Consider the following 15,993-nt stretch of genomic DNA (forward strand, 5'->3'; position numbering starts at 1 on the left):
GGATGCGTGTCACTATGATAAAATGCAGCACTTGGCATGTAAAAGTGGCCATATGCTCTGCACATCCAAGCCGAACAAGGTTTTGCAATTCAAGCTCATCTAGCAGCTCCCAAAAAACGTCCCTTTCAAAAACGGGACCTTCCTTCAAAGAAATCGGGATTGCTTTGTTTAAAATGTTGGTAAACTCTAGCATCTTTTTGGTGGGATGCTTTAAGCACCCTTGCTTGAAGCTTTTTTATACTGTAAGATAAGCGTCATTGCCAACAACTGGCACAGGACAGCTGATATCTTCCATGCTGATATCTGCTGGCTGCTCCAAATCAGGCGGCGGTGACCATGGCGTAGACGCGAAGGGCCACGCTGGTCGGGCAAACAGCGTGGCGAGCGCCACCGCACGGAAGGAAACGGAAAGGCGACAATCCGCGCACCGCAGCTTTCAAACTGAAGGGGATCTAAAAACGTTGCGCGGAATGGCACGGATCGGAAGTTGGAGTGGAAGGGGTTCTGTTACTTTTGCCCTCGATGGTATATGTCAGTCGCCAACCGCTGGGGGCGCTGTAAACTCGCTGCAAGAAAGACTGCATGCTTCTTTAAGTGACATATTGAATCGGGTGTCAGTGATGATGTGCTGTCTGGCGTGTTATTGCAGGTGCTATATAAGGAAACTAGTTTATTGCAGGCTTATTAAAGAACAAGGAGAGAAATTCAAGCCTCAGCTCTTTATGGCGGGATTCGAGGGTAGGTTCCAGACTAACGAATTTATTAAATTTAAGCCTAGCTGAACTGCCTTTCCTTGTATTCTTCGAGAAGCTTGATATTTGACTTAGTGCAAGGATCCCATGCAGTGCATCATACACCAGTTTTGGTCCAAGAAATTTCACATCAGGAGGGACATTTTAGAGTTTCTGTCTGAGGAAGCAAAGAAACGAAGCTCTTAGCCAACATTTGCGACTTGTTGTCCAGATGTCTCTTTTTATTACCAAGAACCGAATTCGCTTTCGCAAATATCAACTGCTGCATTCTGGTTCAGGTGGGTTCTTGAACTTCATGAAAGTTGATCTACTTAAGGCATGCTGCCACTGTCTAGCTGGTGATACTGAAGCCGGGATAATCATCGTCGTACGACACCCACTCCTGACTCACTGCTCTTTGTAGATAGATATCTGAAATGAAAAAGAACAAACGGAGTTGGTACGCGGCAGGTCTTGGTACATTTACCGTCGCCGACCGATTTTTCGTACTCGGCGGGACCTGAAAAATTGTTGGAATCATAGAACAGTCCGAAAAATCCGTGAACTTGGAAAAAAAACTTTTGCCTAAAAACTGGCTTTAAATAATGCGTAGACCTGCCATGGCTGGCAGGTGGCTTGTTGCGCTGCTAGCCACTCTCCCCTTATAAAAAATGGTGTATAGAGTCTATAGACTTCTTATTGACTCAATTGACTTCCTATATATATATATTGCCTTTTGTCTATTCATAGTCTATAGACTGTCTATAGACAAAAGTCTACTAAAAGTGTATGACCATAAATCTATGGATTGGCTAATGACTGTCTATAGCATTTGTATTGCCTAGACTGTTGTCTAGTATTTGTTTATAGACAGTCTACAGACTTTATAGACAGAAGTCTATAGACACTCTATTGACTGTCTAAAACTTTTTGGAAGGGTCCGGGATCTTCCCGTGGCAGCCATCTTCCGATTGTCCATTCCTCCGCTCTCGCAGTGGCAGGTGACGTTTCGCTACTGCCTGCCAACGTGTTACGCCGACTACACCGACGCCTACGACGCGGAACGCAGGAACGGACGCCTAAGAACTGCGCTCTAAAATTGCGAACATTGCCGTTCCAAGTTGCGTTTGCACACAACAACAACAATAAAAAATTTGCCCAGCCTCACTGACTTAGTGTCACGAACGCTTATGTTAACAGCGAAGCTGCCTGGCGTCCTCTGATCGCAAGACTAAACTTCATAGAACTTCTCAAACTCAGCCGATCGTTTTACTGAGTGGTTATCCGTGGCACATTCTCTCCCTATTCTGACCACTAAAACATATTGTTGCGGAAGCAACACTACGCTAGGTGTGAGCGATTTCGCGGAGCCCCGGAGAGCCCCAACTGCGCATGCGCGAGGAGCGAGTGGCGTCAGAGCGGCGCGGAGCCGCCGCCGACTCCTCCGCTGAGAGGTGCCGTCGTCGCTGCGCCCGCAGTGCATTCTCCAGGAGGAGTGACGTCACACGGCGCACAGCTGCGGCGCTGGGGCCACCGCCGACTCCTGCGCTACGCAGGTGACTCAGAGGTGCCGCCGCCGCTGCGATTGCCACGCCGTTGCTTCCTCAATCCTACTCAGCATGGCGATTGGTCAAACCAGAGCCATTTTTTTTCTTCCCGACCGACATTGCTGGACTATATATTTTCATTATTTTTTAAATACTCGTGACAAGCTTTTTGTGGTGCAAATGACTTCGGTAACCCTCGCGCGGGCTTCTGGATTGCCCGTTCGCCCGCAAACTCTCGCTGGCGCTCCCGACTTTTCTGACTCCACAGTGTCCGAAATATCCGTCGTGAATATATGCACGTTCCTATATGGTGCATTACGGTTGCTCAACAGTTAAACTGAAGGGGATGCCGGACAACGGGGGATTCGCAGCGTATGCAAAGCGTATAAAGGGAGTCGCTATATTTTCAGATATGTATATAATATGAAGCACGGGACTAAAGAGGTAGTATATAGTTGGGTGCCTTTCACTGAAAAAGGAGTACTCTAGGCGCACAAAATTGCGCGAAAAACAAACACGTATATCAGAGATAAAACGACTGAAAAGTAGGCACCATCTTGTTTTTCAAGCTGATTGCGAATTTCATTAGACATTTTAGTGTTACAATTCCAAATTGACTGAAGAAAAAAACAATTAACAGATACACCTAATTACGTTATTTGTTGGTCGTGCGATAGCATTAAAGTTGTTGGTGCCTTTACCAGAAGCGAAATCACGTCCTGTCTGGTGACGTCACTCCCCGCCAATGAGAATTATCCGCTCTAGTGATGTCCCCACCAGCCAATGAGCGCATTTTATGACCGATGGCACATTTTAAGGCGAAAGCCTTTAATGCCTCATCATTGTCGACAGAAGGTTGCCAGCACAGGTGTCGCGCTTTTCGGTTTGTCGAAATGGTTATGACGTCAGAGTGTGCGGATTCGAAGAAATGAGGTCACCCACGGATGCCTGACGCCTCGCTTTGGAGCAGACGACAACTAATAAAAATAGTTGTCGTCCGCTCCGACAGGGGGCGTAAGGAATCCGTGGGTGACCACATTACATACCTGATACAGACTCGCAGTCAATTCCAAACAGTGCGCTAGGAAAGGCTTGCGCCTTGCAGCACTTTAGAGAGCCAAAGTGACCCTTGAATTTTTTTTCCGATGAGGCCTTTAATGCTACCCATTATTAACTGGTTAATTCCTCTTGATTCGTCATGAAGAGAGCCAACGTAATTTCTTTAAACCGTTACTCGTCAACTCACCAAGGAACTTCGTCTTCAGCCACGGCACGATGTTGTCGGTTGTCAGAGATTTTTTGATGACTGCACTGGAGAACCTTTCAGCAACGACGCTCTGTGTGCTTCGCCCGAGTTCACAGCCAGCGATAGTGATCAGTGAAGATGAGATTGAGGAGGTGACCTGGCCTAGATGAACGTTGACTTGCTGCACGCAGTCAAAATTGCAGCGGTGGTAGCTATACGATCGTTCTATTCTGACGGGAACTTCCAAGTCAACGCTCAAGTTGTGATGCGTGACGTTGACGAATAGGTTGCCGAATCTGGTGTTCCACTGCAGGGATACCACCACGGGCCTCTCGGAGCGTAGCTGAAGTTTCAAAACCTGCGAAATATGCGCCAGAGATTGCGTTTTTAAAATAAGAAAGTATGCAAGGAACATGCGATTTTTTTCATAGTTTCAGATAATTTGTGCAAAGTTTTTATCACGTGAGTCTACCGCACGATGGAGACACTAAAGACTCATGCGCACCTGTTCACCATCCTCAGCTTTTCTACGCTCATGGCAGGGCAAAAGCCTCTCCCATGTCTCCTCCTGTCTTTAAAATTAACCCTGTCGCTAGCGCCAAGCAGTTCGCTAGCCCTTCATTACTCGGTCGCTTAGTAGACGACGTTTTTTGGGCGACTTAATTTGTTGCATGGAATTGAGTAAGAGAGCATCTGCGATGAAAGAACTTCATTGTTTTTGTCTTTTCACATCTCCAAAACAAAAACAACGTTACGAGGAAAAACTACAATTCTATCTCCTGTAAGCAAGTGAATAATTGCTGGTCCTTTAAGGCATCGTGATTCACGGAGGCTTTGAGCTGTCCGCCTTTAATTGCATGGCTGCCTCTTGTGCTTCGGAAACTACGCTGAGGCAAAATATTTTGGGCACTACTGACGTTACCTTCTCGCCGTTCTGGCAATTGCTGCGCAATGTTCCGAAGCGTCGAAGGCTGTTGAGTCCAGACAGCTTGTAGGGCTCTGACTCCGCGCAACAGTATTCAGGCCTCAGCTTTGATGCATACACGGCAGGAATCACTAGGAGCTTGGCGTCAAGAGCTTCTTCCAAGACACTGTCAAAGCTTGTGTCGGAGTCTCCTAAAGATGAGAGTAAAAAATGCTTGTGCTTATGAAGCAAAACTACATATGGATATCAGTGAAGAAGTAATTAAGCGGCAAGTGTCGCCTAAAAAAGTCCCTCCAACCAATGGCGCCTGCTTAATGTCCTGACGCCGCGGTCAACCACTTTGCACGCACGTGCTAGGCACTCGCGATGCTGTGCTAACAGCTGTGCAACCAAACTACGCAGACCGCACAGCCGCCACGGTGGCTCAGTGGTTATGGCGCTCGGCTGCTGACCCGAAAGGCACGGGTTTGATAACGGCCGCGACGGTCGCATTTCGATGGAGGCGAAATTCTAGAGGGCCGTGTACTGTGCGATGTCAGTGCAGGCTAAAGAACCCGTGGTGGTCGAAATTATCCCGAGCTCTCCACTACGGGGCGCTCGTTATAGCCTGAGTTGCTTTGGAACGTTAAACCCCATATAACCATGAAAACAGACCGTCAAATGTATCTCTCGCAACTTTAAAATAAAAATCGGCAATCGTTAAAAAAGTTGGCAGGGTTTTTAAACCTAGTTAGATGTGTGAAAGCGCGTAATCGGTGCAACTCCCCCTCATATACGTTACACGGTCCTGGCTCGCTCTCCATCATTGCGTAGACTGACGTAACCCGGCAGGCGCAGCTCCTTACATCGCTAAGCCACATGACTGATGACGTCATGTGAACGTTGAACTGGGAGCGCCACCTAGCGGCCGGCATTGGTACTCATGGTCAAAGGTCATGCCCACTATGGTGGCAATGTACACCATTGTGTCCGCTTTGGTGAACATGATGCTGCGCTATACATGACTTATCTATGATGGACTGGTGCTTAGGCTGTTTTTGTCAAGGTCACCTTCAAGATGAAGCTTCAAACAAACCCGATGGGCCGGTTAGACATCGTGAAGTAGTGCTTTCGCAGTAAAAATCACCTGGTATAGTGTTACCGCGGCTCGTGTAGGCTTACCACTGTGGCACTCCCATTGGCTACCGCCGCCTGTTGGTCTTCTTATTGTTCGCCAGCGACGGATTGTTGTTGTTTGTCGCCTGCGATAAATAGCAGCCCTCTTCTTCCTCATCGTACCACTGTGGCAGTAGTCGAGCAAACATGCCAACAGCAATGCGACGTAAACCACCACTGCTTTCTTCCCGGTCATTTCTCAGTTGTTGGTGGTGTTGTCCAATTCCGTGGGGTGTACTGCGAGGGAAAAAATGAAACCGGAAGCTCTCAAAATTTTGCGCGAAGGATGCCATTAGTGTTCTTTTTAAGCACGTGCACTTTGCTTAAGGGAACACCGAGGACGCTTTCATCCGATTTGAGTTCTTCGGTAAACTCGACTGTTTTATTGCGATAGCATTAAAAGCTTCATTGCAAACAAAATGTGTCGTGGGAAGCTAACTTCGCTGATTGGCTGGAGGAAAGTGACGTCACCAGACCGGTGCATTCCCATTGGCTACAATGAAGCGACGTCTCTATACCGTAATTGACGTCAGTCCTGGAAGAGTCATCATCAGCTACTATTACAATTGCATTGCGAAGACGTGAAGAAATTTGGTGTCCCTGCGAAAATTTAATATTTGGGTTTGTTGACTTTTCGCGGCAGCAGCAAGATACGCATTTATTACTCGTGATCTAAAATTAAAAAGTGAAATTTTTATAGCCACCATGTTAAAACTGGTGACTAATGAACTGATGAACTTGAGCGCGCAAAGTTCTCCGTAATTAGAGATTCAAAGTGGGTGGGGGTGATCTAAACACAGAGATGGGCAAACGAAAAAATCATGATGTGATCGACGTTTGCGTTCGCAAATGACCTGTGGCGACAACGCTTGCTTTTCATTTTTTATTTGAGCAGCTCCATTTTGTATAAATGTAGCCTAATTTTCATTATAGCGTCTAAATCAAATTTGGCGGGTCAATTTAGATTTTTACTCAATTTAGATCCAGGTAAACACTCGGCAGCTTTATTAAGAACATTTCTATAAAAATTGAACTGGTCACAACGTGCTTTGTGCAAATCGATAAATTATTTAACTTTGGCAAACCTCCATTAGAGGCAGTACTCGGTACCTCAGAAATCGTCGTGAAGGGCTACTGGAGGGCTCCATTATGACAAAGAACGGGGCGTACTATACCTGTCACGAGGGACTATACTCGGATACGAATCAAGAAAAAAAACGGCTTTTCCCCGTCAAAGGAATACATTCAAGCCAATGGCGTCGGCCGATTCTCAAGAATCTGTTAGCGTGACGTTGCAGCAAATGGGAGATGAAAGGGGATAGTCCCCTCTTTGCACTGTCGGGGGTTTTGACGCTAGCAGATTCATGGAGTCGGCCGGCGCCATTGGCTGGAAGGGGGGAAGTTTGACGAGGGAAATCTGCTTTTTTTTTGCTTCTTTCCGACTATAATGGCAATTATGTTAGTAAAGTGAGCACGCATGCATGTGTTCTATACCGGGTCGGAGACAGCTGGAGGCAAGATGAAAAGAAAAATGTGTGCCGAGGTTTCCATTCATGATGGAAAACCACTAGAGGTCGAACTTAATTAGGAGCCATCGACTAAAACCTGTCTGACAACCCACCCTGTATCTTTGGCCCGTCAAAATAGACTAATCAACAAAGTGATTCAATTTTACCTTTAGCACCATGCAGATTATAATGAAGGAAGTTGCGCCCTAATTTGACGCAGCAAGCGTTGAATGAAGAAAACGTAGAAATATGAAACCTTGTGATGTTTCGGTGCAAAAATATGCGAAGTGTTTGAACTTCGGAGCAGAGAACAAGTTGGAAAAAAGCGTGGTCGGGCAACGCGGCGAAAAACGAGTGATGACTGGTCACAGACTGCTACCGGGAACCTCCATTACTGCGTGACCCCTAGCCTGTGCATTTTGAATGGTAGATCAATGTCATATTCGTACGTTATTGCTCTTTTTCGCTCTTTCTGTCAAGATCCCTGATGGGATTGACTGTATGAAATAAATAAATAAGTAGTTGAATAAGTAATTCGACAAATTCATGAAGAATCTGATGTGCAACTGCCTCCGCATCTTTGATTTATCGACTTCTGTTGTCAATCGTGGCGTTAAATTAAAGAACGTCGACGTTACACCGGCTGAGTGGCTATAAATTTCACACAAAAAAAGCATGCAATGCAGATGTGATTACCGAAGGAAATGATAAAGAGCGGGCAAGCAGCAGGGCTACCACTATTATTTAGACTCGTCATTTCGTTCCCAGAAAGGTTAATATATCCGGCAATTTACTTTTTTTTGTCGCATTGGCTGCATTAATGCGATGGGTGCAAAAGTTAGCAGTACCGTAAGCCTGGTCCCAAAGCCGAACTAAACTCTGTATTGATGAAGCATGCAACCTCGCATTGCACTCTGGCACGCTAAGCTTTAACGCGATATCGTTATAGCGCATTGTCGCACTAATTCAGGACTGGTGGTTAAATCTGCGACGTCAAACATTGAGCTTTGGAATGAGAACGGTTAAAACTTCCGTTAAATGGTTACTATGAGGTCGTAGCGTGACCAAAATGTCATTGTGACATATGCGGATGTTAAGGAAATTAATTACGGTGAAAAGAAACTTACCATAATTTCTTGATAATCGAACCCATCACCATTAGGTTCCGACTCCGACACGTTACCACTAGTTCACTGAGACACATTCGCTGGACTTGTTTAAAGGGAGCCCATGCATTTCGCGCGGTGTATCACGTGGTTACGTATGCGTATTGATGCGTTTTAATCAGTGCGTGCTGTTAGAAAGAAGCACTTAATACGAAATAAAGTAGCGAATAACCATTGACGTTGCCGTTTTTTAGCCAAAGTTCCCCAAAGCTTCGGCTTCCTTTGACTCTCCAAGGAGGAAGCGAGTGACCAGAAATACGAAATTTCAAAGCACGCTAGACGACCTATGTCAGCGCTAGATAAACAAGCTGGTCGTTATCTGCCCGCCCTCGTCTTGACCCAGCGTCTTTCTTCCCAAGCCCACCACAGTTAACGCAGTGCGGTAATCTCATGCTTAGCAAGTCGTGCCATGCGGTTTTTACGCTTTGCCAGGTTCTTCATGCAGAGTGCAACCACAGTTGGCCCATGATAAAGAAAATTGAAGCTCCTGTCCGTTTTCCTCTTGCGTACGCGTCTTCTTCATACGTACTTTTGGTTTGTTAATAATTTGGTTTAGTTTATGGCAGTTTAACGTCCCAAAGCGACTCAGGCTATGAGAGAGGCCATAGTGAAGGGCTCCGGAAATTTCGACCGCCTGGGGTTCTTTAACGTGCGCTGACATCGCATAGTATAAGGGCCTCTAGAACTTCGCCTCTAACGAAATTAGACCACCGCGGCCGGGATCGAACCTGAGCCTTTCGGGTCAGCAGCCTTGCGCCATAACCACTGAGCCAACACGGCGACTATGGTTTGTAAATAGTCAGCGAAACGTAAGACAACCGGTAAACACAGTAAAATAGTGCGTTACTTTCTTGGACTTGAGCTGTGCACGTCATGGACGCAATTTTCGAGAAATTTGTTAACTGTACTTAGATTAAAAGATTAAACTCTCTTTAATTTCAGTGCATGAGCCGTTTTCTTTATTTGGAAAGCACGCGGTAGCCAATAGATATGCCCGTTTAAGATGAGAATGAACTTAAGCTGATTTGAGGAACAGTACTCCATTTCCTACTCTCGTGACTCTGCGTAACGAGCTAGAAGCAGTGTACTTGGTTTAAGTATGGATAAATAGATAGTTCTAAGCGTACTGGATTTCTGTTTCCATCGGTTCCAAAAAAAGAAATCACTTTTACGCTTTGAGAAAAGCTAAGGAATAAGCGCTGCCAGCCGTTACTGTGCACAACAGGAGGTACTCGGTGAAAACAATCTGGATAAAAAGTAAATATGTAATAAAACGGTACTAGGGCGAAGAAAACAGCTATGAATGACCTTGCGATTACACCCGTTTGCATTAGTGTCTAATCTCCCTATTTTTTTAAAACTAGTTTTCATCTTACTTTCCTCGCCTGCAATAGCATAAACCATAAACTATGATATTATATATCCTTTGCGTCAGGGCCGCCGAGGTGGCTTAGTGGTTGTGGTCCTCGACTGCTGGCGCGAAAGGCGTGGGTTCGATCCCGGCCGCGGCTGTCGAATTTCGATGGAGGCGGAATCCTAGAGGCCCGTGTACTGTGCGATATCAGTGCTCGTTGAAGAACCCCAGGTGGTCGAAATTTCCGGAGCCCTTCACTACGGCGCCCCTCATAGCCTGAGTTGCTTTGGGACCTTAAACCCCCATAAACGAAACCAAGCCTTTTTACCGGCCCAATTATGAAATATTTACTTAGGTTTACGCGGATACGCTGCCGGTCGTTTCGTACTTTATATCTATACAGGATTTGCAAGCGGAATCATTGACTGGTGGAGTGCTTTTTAAAGCCACAGGCATGTTGAAGCTACTCTTTTTAACCGTTTGTCTGTGCCTTATACTGAGCACGTGTGCGACCAAATCAGTATGATCAGCAATACCACATGTGACTGCAGACAGTCACATGTCGGGCGCCTGTCGTCCGGGTGAATTAAGTCACACGTCTCGATAGAAATGTTTTACGCAAGATTTACTCATTTCCAAAAGGCAACTTTAACGACTGAATGTGAGCGTTCGTATAGTTTTGGGCCAGCCAAGATTTGGCAGTGGTAAAAGATTAAAACTATTCTCAAATACTCGAAGTTTAAAAGAAGAGAAAAATGATGCTTACGCTATCTCCGCAGTAGAGACTCTCAATTTTTCTTGATTATACGGCAGTGAATCTGGCGATTTACTGATTATAAGTGCCGTGAGGACACACACTGGCAGAACGAGGAAGCACTCTGACTGAAGAAGCCGGCAAGAGTTGCGATATGCGGTTGCTCGTGGAGAGGTCTTTGCTGTCTCTTCCATGCAAGCTGTGCATAGATAAGCCTTGGCTACGGCAGCAGCTCGGCCTTGAAAGAGGAACTTTCGAAAAGCGTGTCTCTCGTATCAGCTGCTCATCCACACAGCTGCGCTCTTTTTCATGTAGCAAAGCGCAATGTCGGCGTGGTGAGCTAATCTTCAGCTAGGCGAAGCGCTCAGTCGGGTTTAGTCGTGTTCGGTTTCGAATTACAGTAGACTGATAATAGTTTAGGAAGTTAACTAACGGCTAACTAACAAAATGCTGAGAAGCACTGAAGAAAGTGTGCGGATTATTTTTTGAAACGGTTGAAATGAAACGGTTCAGACAGCTTACCTTAGCTGCAGGACACACTTGAACCAGAAGATCAGGGAAGCCTTAGGCTTTTGGCCAGCGTTTCGACGAGAGGGCTTGTGTGGCTCTGGGCGATCCTTGGCGGAGGTTATATAGGCCCCTGTATACGAGAAGGAACAGGGGTGGGCGTGAGATAAGGGGGAAGGATGTAGTGGCGAGAGGGCAGGCTCGTGGGCAACTCTGAACCTCTTGCTTAAGCTTTTGACACTTGACGCCCATTCCGTGCGTATTTTCCAGTTGATCAATAAATTGAAGCTGAGCTTGTTTTTTTTTTTCAATTGTAAACTTTATTCTGGCTGCCCTGTCAGCGAGAGCTGTCTCATGGAATATCGATACCTCATGCCCTGTCACTGTTGAAGGCGATTGTTTAGTTTAAGGCCTTCTATGTCATGGGACGTTATGAAAAAGAGTGGTGGGTACAAAAATTCTCCACAACCATAGTCGTTCTAATACTCGGTAAGTTCAGGCGGACATCGTATGACCTAGAAGAACGTGAAGCTGAACCCATCCAAAAAGTCCCAAACCATTTCGTATCAATGGCAGGCAGCAAAAAAACAAGAACAAAACAACAAGAATCCTTTTACTATGCTTAACGCTAGTTTGCACAGACGTCATACCAGCCGCCAACTTACTTGTTCGGCGCCTGTGTTTCTCCAATGGATCCGCCCGGCTAGATGGGAATCTGGCATACTCCGGACAAACAGATGTGAAAATGTAGTCGTTAAATACGTTGCTGCATTTAAAATGGCAGAGGAAGAGGGCTCTAAAGAATGTGACGCCACTACGAACTGAAACGTTCAAAAAACCCTCGCAGTTGTTCTTTAACGTGCACCTTGAGGTAAGGAAAAATGGCCTTGCAAAGAGTCGAAAAACTTTTCTTTCCAAATTGGCCAAAAATATCCGACCTCCAGGCGTTAGGCGCCCGCTCGCCGTAAGGTACGGAAAAGTAGCCAAATCACGTGGCAATACATCACATGGACGATAGATGGCGCTACCGAACAGCTAACACACGTCACTTCAACGTCTTCCAGACGGTGGCGGCATCTTTTTTTTAGCTCAGAAATTTGTTTTTGAGCAGAGGAAATGGCGAAGCAATTGTCTCGCATCTCGGTGGACACCCGAACCTCACCTAGCTGTAAGGGAACGCAGGAAGATGGGAGTGGGAGACGAAAATGAGAAAGAGGTGCGTAATGGAGGGTTCAAAACTAATTTCGAACACCTGGGGATCCTTAATGTACACTGACATCGCTCAGCACACGGGTGCCTTTGCGTTTCGGCACCATCTGAGACCATGTGCTGTGCGTGCACGTTAACGATCCCCAGGTGGTCGAAATTATTCCGGAGCCCTCCACTCTGAACATTGGTTTTAAGGAATCAAAGGCGCAGGTACCGTCTAAATTCGAGGTGGGCACCTCAACAGCGCGGTGAAGGAATGAAGGCCTGCGCCACGAGGAATGAAAGAGGAAGTGAACGAAAGAAGCGGCGAAAATAGTTTTCAACTAGATCTCACATGGCCTGCTGCTGCACTCGTGTTCTAGTATGGCTGAAAACTAACTAAATGACTGACGTAAAGGTATCGTGCGGACGTAGAGTTATTGCAATACCAGTATTCCCAAGGCTATAAAAATATTCAGCGGGATGCGCTTTTATAGCTTACTAGTACCCCTCCGCTTGTTCCCCAGAGGAGCAAGAAGAGCCGAAACAGCTTCGGAGGCAGAATTTATCAATTAGCCATCTTATCGAATTGATGTCGCGTGTAATGATCATCATCGGAGAGGCACTTTTCTCCTATCGCTCCAATAACCCTGCTCTGGGCACCTGCGGCCTCCTTATCCCCAAAAAGTTATCGATCTCATCCGGCCATCTAACCTTCTGCCACCCCCTGCTACGCTTGCCTGCTCTTGAATCCAGGCCGTTACGTTAACGGAATATTGGTTATCTGCTATCACCGGGTAACGAGGCTATCGGCAATCAGTCTTGCAAAAATTGGCAGTGGTTCAGCGCTGGTTAAACCGGTTAAATTGCGTTAGCAATGGTGCGCGCGTTCTTCTGGAGATTATTCGGCGCGTTGCCTTCGCCTGGTAGCATTGCGGCGTTCCTGAGCAGTCAGGTGGTGAGATTCATTGGCGACCGATGACGTGGTACCACTCTGCGAGGTAGAACGTTGTCGCCGAGCTGCGTCCTTAGCACGACGCTTTGCAAGACGTTCTTCGCGTTGTTCTGGCGTCTCTTGTGCACGTTGCCGCTTTCTCGCTTTTTCCTGTCGCTGCCACTTCTCTTTAGAGGACTGCATAGCAAAGCATTCACGCCAAGGCAAGCGCGCAGTTACAGACGATTTACGGCGCGGGAGCATGGGCGCCGGCATATTTGGTCACGTGACCATTCCGCCACGCTGCCAGGGAGTCCACAGAACGCCGTCACCCGTTCGGCTGTATGCCTTGCTCGTCGGTAAATTGGTTTTTGAGGAAAGTAAATATATCTGTCTCGCATATCTCGGTGGACCCCTGAACCTCACCTTACCCGAAGGGAAGGGAGGAAGATGGGAGTGAACGAATACGCCGTATTTAAGGCGGAAGCCTTTAATGCCTCATCGTTGTAAGCAGGAGTTGTCGACAGAAATGTCACGCTTTTCAATTGGTCGAAATGGTCGTGACGTCACAGTGCGCGAATATCAAGCGGGGCTAATTGTACCTAGGCTAGTAACCATGCAACCAATTAAAGGGATGGTATTGTGATGCTTCCAGTAAGTGGGACTGAGTTTAGTTGTTGACTTAATTAACAAATTAATTAACCTTTCTAGTCAGACCAAACAAATAAATAAAACCGAGTAGTAAATTGGTTGAGTTGGGGAATCGAACCAGGGTCTCCGGAGTGCGAGACGAGCACGCTAACAACTCCGCTATGCCAGCTCGACGGTTTGAAATGAACAAAGGCGTGTCTAGTGAATACGGTGTCTTTGTTCACTCCCATCTTCCTCCCTTCCGTTACGGCGAGGTTCAGGCGTCCACCAAGATATGCGAGTCAGATACATATCCTTTCCTTGAAAAACATTTATCGTGCAATAAATTTTACAGAGAGGTGGTTGGGGTATGCCCTATTGGCCCTTTCCCCTAACAATACTAGGTGGAGCCCCTATTCCGGGGCCCCATTGGCAAGCAACGCCGCCCGCGTCCGGTGAACCAAGGCCTTTCGGGTCTTTAGGTCCTGACAGCCGAGCAGGGCCGCCTCCCAGTCCTCCCTGGTGGGGTTGAGGGGGATAGATGGGTTTGATTGACACGCCCAAACCATGTGGAAGGTGTCAGCCACCTCCCCACAGAACTGGCACGCGCCATCAAAGGATGTATTGAAATGTTTAAGTACCGCCGGACACAGTACAGTGTTAGCGAGAATTTTGATGAGGAGGCGCTCGTCAGCGCGATCCAGTCCCTTACAAGGGGCCGGGTAGCGCCGGTGCTCCTCCTTGTAGTAATCGGTGATGTGTTTGAATGTAAGGGCCAGAGTGTCTGATTGGGAGTAGGCTTCCAAGGACAGGGAGATAGCTCGGGGAGAGAGTGCGCGGGCGGTCTGATCGGTCTGATCGTTTCCTTGGAGTCCCTGGTGACCGGGGGCCCAAATCAGGTTACGTGGGGTTGGATCTTCGCATCGGCAGCTATTAGTATGCGCCAGGCAAGCGGGGGAGCCCAGCCCAACTCATAGTTCCGACAGGCCCCTCGCGAGTCGGTGATGATGTATTTCGACCTGGGATTAGTGAGAGCGAGAGCAATCGCAATCTCCTCCGCGTGTGTTGCGCTGTAGGCTTTGAAAGTGAGCCCGTTAACTGTGTATGTGTTGCGTACGACTGCGGCCGTGCGCCACCCCCCGTTGTGTGGCCGAACGGGCGATGGCGTACAGTGGACTCCCTGGCAGCGTTCCAAGACGCTGTCGCGTTCCACTCAGAGAGGCGAAGTTTAACATCTTAAGCACACATCAGCGATACAAGCAGCAACATCGCGCTTAAGGCGTCTGCCTCACCGCACTTTAGGTCAACAAAGTGGCCCCTGAATTTCAGCTAGACTCGCCTTTGCTCACTCCAAACCATCGAGCTGGCATGGCGGAGTGATTAGCGTGCTCGTCTCCCATCCCGGAGACCCTGGTTCGATTCCCCAACCGGACCAATTTCCTACTCGGTTTTATTTATTTATGTGGTGTTACTAGAAAAGTTAATTAGGCTAAATGGGCTTTACAATTGTTCTAATGCCATGCATTATGTCCTTTCACTCACCTGTCAAGTGATGGAACTTTCTAGAATGCTCGACACAATGTCTATGAAAAGTCTAGAAACGTCAACTATTAATGATGGTTAATGATACTTGAACATGACTAGCACATTTCGTGATACTAGTTAATATATGGTTAGTGATAGTTAACGTGAGCTCAACCAGTACACTGATTAATTGGAGTTAAGGTACAGGCGCAGTACAGAGTCCTACATTCCACTTCTTTACTAATAATTACCAATTAGTCATTTAGTCATTAAGTACAATAATATCATCCTTAAATCCCTTTATATCATGTTTCGATGTCTTTCGATTCCACCCGATTAAGTATCGATTGGTATTGATTGGCATATGCTTATACAAGGCATGCATCCGAAACGCGGACACATTTGCTAACAAGTCTTGGTCACGACAGTATGAAGCATTAAAGGCATTTGCCTTAAAACCGAGTAGGAAATTGGTCGAGTTGGGGAATCGAACGTCTGCAAGTGCGAGATGAGCACGCTAACCACCCTGCCATGCCAGCTCGATGGTTTGGCATGAACAAAGGTGCGTCTAGTGAATACGGTGTCTTCGTTCACTCACATCTTCCTTCCCGTTACGGCGAGGTTCAGGTGTCCACCGAGATATGCGAGACAGATACGTCTCCTTTCCTCAAAAAGCAAGCCTAGCATTTCCTTTCCTCAAAAGCAAAGCGTAGAGTCGAATGGGCGATGGCGTTCTGTGGACTCCCTGGCAGCGCGTTCCACTCTTAGAGGCGAAGCTTAACACATCAGTGACACAAGCAGCAACACCACGATTAAGGCTTTAG

The 15,993-nt window shown here is 47.0% G+C and overlaps 1 pseudogene across 1 annotated transcript; it reads right to left on the bottom strand.

Annotated features, from left to right (window-relative positions):
• Positions 1 to 944: 944 nt before the first annotated feature.
• On the bottom strand, positions 945 to 11,588 carry LOC149331757 (uncharacterized; annotated as a pseudogene). Its single transcript, XR_016284855.1, has 6 exons — positions 11,559 to 11,588; positions 10,909 to 11,026; positions 5,611 to 5,841; positions 4,447 to 4,640; positions 3,525 to 3,882; positions 945 to 1,163 (listed from the first exon to the last, which is right to left on the bottom strand). The product of XR_016284855.1 is annotated as an uncharacterized LOC149331757 (transcript).
• Positions 11,589 to 15,993: the final 4,405 nt, after the last annotated feature.

This window comes from Amblyomma mixtum, chromosome 8, assembly GCF_055824585.1.
Source record: "Amblyomma mixtum isolate Tamu chromosome 8, ASM5582458v1, whole genome shotgun sequence".
Classification (NCBI taxonomy): Eukaryota; Metazoa; Arthropoda; class Arachnida; order Ixodida; family Ixodidae; genus Amblyomma; species Amblyomma mixtum.